Below are 3894 nucleotides of genomic sequence, written 5' to 3'. Positions count from 1 at the left end.
GGCCCTCCAGGAGCTGCAGGATTGGCAATCCTGCGGAACAAAGCCTGGCTGGCAGCCACAGCATGGCTCCAGGCGACCCAGCTCTGTTCTTCAGCAGTGTGCACTGCACATGCATGCACTGCTTCAGGCTTTTTTTCCGCGGGTTTTTTGACCTCTGAATATCCAGGGGTCAAAAAAACCTGCAGAAAAAAAAACCTGGAGCAGCGCATGCATGGGTAGCATGTCCTTACAGAGCAGAGAACTCCTAACTATCTGGTATGAGGCGATGCAGACATGTTTGTGATGCCACATACCACACAGCCATTCTTGTCTGGACTTGCCCCTGGTATCTGTTTACACCACCAAGGGATAGGGACCAGGCACTGATATATATACTATAAGTTATTTTGTCAGTGCCAAACAGATCATCAAACAATGCTTCTTGCACATAGGAACCTCAAAAGGATGAATGGATATGTAGAAAGCTGTTAATATATTTCCTCCCAATCCAACCTTTCCACAGCATTTGCAAAATTACCCAGGGATTTCTTCTGTACCCCATGATGTGTAGTTAATCTAATACAGTTGGAGAGATTCTGAAACAATATATGAGTAACATTGAAGGTTTCCAATGCTTATGGTATTCTCACAGTTCTTATGATTTAAGGTGCATTTTTAACCTGGTGATATCAGTAAAAAAATGAGATTTTTCAGCCCTAACACATAACAGCCACTATCTCTCAACAAGACTGGAACTATGGGTCATGCTCTGCAAAGATGGCCAGTATTTGCCTAAATGCATTGAGGGTGGAAATTGAATGATTATTGACTCCTATTGTTTTGTTTCTAAGTCCTAAAACAGATGCCCCCAGCTCACATATCCACCCTCTTCATTTTATGTGGTCCAGTCATCTGACAGTTATGGGGCAGGGAAAGTTCAAGGAAATAAGATTAACACTCAGGAAAAAGAAATGTCCAGAAATAGATGTGGAGAATGTTAGGGAAAGGGAAGGCAGTATCTGGATTTTTCATTGCTTCAACAGTTCCCAATAGCACAGGCTTCCTAGGACCCCTCTATACATTACAATTAACTTGTTATTTCTGGCATAAATGGCAAGGGTACTACACTTGTTCCTTATTTAAGGTACCATAACATGTCAAATGAGCCATAAAAATGCTCCACATATAATGTAGAACATTTTTACAGCTGGCTCATATGGCACCTTAAGTAGCCATGTAGTAATTCATAGCCACTTCAGGTAGCCCCAGCTGCATTATGTTTGCTTCTTTGTTATCTTTAGAAATATTGATAACTAAGAACAAAAGCATCAGCCTAATATATTGGCATTTATTCATATGGTTCATTGTAAATCTGAATTTAGAATTCATCTTCAGTTTGGCTTCTTTTCACTTGAAAAAAAGATTTTTGGATGAGTGAAAGAAGTTCTTCATAAAGATGATTTCCTTTCCAAAAGCCAGATGGATACACATGTCTTTGGGTAGTGGTAAATGGAGGCTCCAATTTCATGGGGGCAGAGAAAGAGAAGGATTGTCAGTGACTTGAGCACTGAGCAAAGTGGATTTAAGCAAATTCCACAAATAAAGAACCACATCCATCCCTGTGGTTTCTGGGAGTAATGCTATTTGCACTCATTATCTAGCTGCAAAATTAACTGTATCGAACTGGTGGAAAAGAAAAAGAGCTATCCCAGAAGACGGTAGGTTTCAACGTTCCTTTATAACCTGCCAGTAGCAATTTTGCAAATGACTGTTCTTTATGTGAGAGTCAAGGATTTCATTGGGTGATATCATTGGCTTTTATTGGAGCAACTGTATAGCTGGGATACAGTTAGACAAGCTTTTGAATGCAGTGCATTCTTCTTTTCTTTATGAGACTGATGTGCTTATTACATTTTGCCAGATATATTCATGGATAAACTTTTCACAAAGCATCCAGGTGAGGCTTTCATTCAGGAAAGCACTTCAGAATGTACTTCAACCCTCTATGCACATGATTATTTTTAAATTGGGATTAAATGTGTGTTTAAACACTGTGATAAATGAGAGTGGTTTTGAGAATGGGCCTCAAAACCTGATGACAACAGAATTTTATCAAAAAAACTGACTGATGGTATTGAGCAGTCTAACTTTAGGGGGTCATTGTACTTATGACAGACTTTCACTTCTGTTTTTTTATTTTCTTTATTTATTTGACTTTAGGAGTTGACATGTTTTCCTTATAATAATAAGAAAATTAATTAATTTGATACTGAGATAAATAGTTTTTGTTTATTACTAGGATGATTTCTGCTTTTTATGTTGTTTGTGTTTCAGTTTCCAGTTATTCTTTTGGGAATCCTCCCTTATTATTTTCTTGTTGTTCTAGTTCTTTCTTGCAGATGCTGGTGAACTTGCTATCTTATAACAAAATGCATTTTTGTACATTTCTGTTCAAAATATTGATTTGGGGCTTTTCTGTTAAAATCAGTGGAGAAGAGGACAAGCCTTATATTTAACAAAGCATGGGATAATCATGCATGGAATAATCAGTGACAAAGCAGTACTGTAAAGGAGGAATGCCAAGAAACTTCATTGGAGTTGCATTCTGTTGTATTAATCTTCAAATAATGTTTTCAGTGCTCTGGCTGCTTGTTACTCTCAAGCCAACAGAATCAATCCTATTGCCACTATGTTCACTTCTGAGTTCCGCAGTGGTGAAAGCATGCCTATTATTTGTAGCTTGTAGTTAACTTGAAGCCCATTATTTTCTTAGTACCTGGTGATAACTCAATATTAAGCTGTTCACTGAGAACTACTGTCTAGCACATCATTTGAAAGGAGTGGACTGTAATTCCTTAAATATAAGGATTCCATTCCTGTACCACTGAAACCTCATAAGTCACTCATTCCCTGGTGTAGTTCTTTAAGTCAGGCTTTTCTAAAGTTATTTTGATAGAAAAACCTAGAGAGAAAGAGTCATTGTATGCTTCTTATAATGTTCATGAATTAAAGTTTTTGTGAGAAAGCACCCAGACTTAGAGCTGTCTGGGAATTTGTTTTTATTCCCAGGAAGGTTTTTTTTTTCTTCAGAACTGGTTTCATTCTGATTTCCTGCATGTTTTTTTTTTAAGTTTTCCACTAGCTCTATTTAAATTCCTACTTAATATGGAGTTTGTCGCTTGCTGTGAATTACTACACAAGAAAATTCTAGATTAGGTTTGCATACGCATCGTAGTGGATGGGTCGGTATCGATCTGGAAGGGTGTGGGCACTGGGGTCCCGCAGGGCTTCGTCCTTGGACCGATACTCTTCAATATCTTCATCAACGACTTGGACGAGGGAGTGAAGTGTATTCTGTCCAAGTTTGTGGATGACACAAAACTGTGGGGAGAAGTGGACACGCCGGAGGGCAGGGAACAACTACAAGCAGACCTGGACAGGTTGGACATGTGGGCAGAAAACAACAGAATGCAATTCAACAAGGAGAAATGCAAAGTGCTGCATCTAGGGAGGAAAAATGTCCAGCATACCTACTGCCTAGGAAATGACCTGCTTGGTGGAACAGAAGCAGAAAGGGATCTTGGAGTCCTAGTGGACTCCAAGATGAACATGAGTCGGCAGTGTGACGAAGCCATCAGAAAAGCTAATGGCACTTTATCGTGCATCAGCAGATGCATGACGAACAGATCCAAGGAGGTGATACTTCCCCTCTATCGGGCACTGGTCAGACCGCAGTTGGAATACTGCGTGCAATTTTGGGCACCGCACTTCAAGAGGGATGTGGATAACCTGGAGAGGGTCCAGAGAAGGGCCACTCGTATGATTAAGGGCCGGCAGACCAAGCCCTACGAGGAGAGACTGGGGCACCTGGACCTCTTCAGCCTCCGCAAGAGAAGGTTGAGAGGCAACCTTGTG

The sequence above is a fragment of the Alligator sinensis genome, unplaced genomic scaffold, assembly GCF_000455745.1.
Source record: "Alligator sinensis unplaced genomic scaffold, ASM45574v1 scaffold709_1, whole genome shotgun sequence".
Taxonomy (NCBI): domain Eukaryota; kingdom Metazoa; phylum Chordata; order Crocodylia; family Alligatoridae; genus Alligator; species Alligator sinensis.
The sequence above is the reverse complement of the archived record's forward strand: the minus strand, read 5'-3'. Positions refer to the sequence as shown.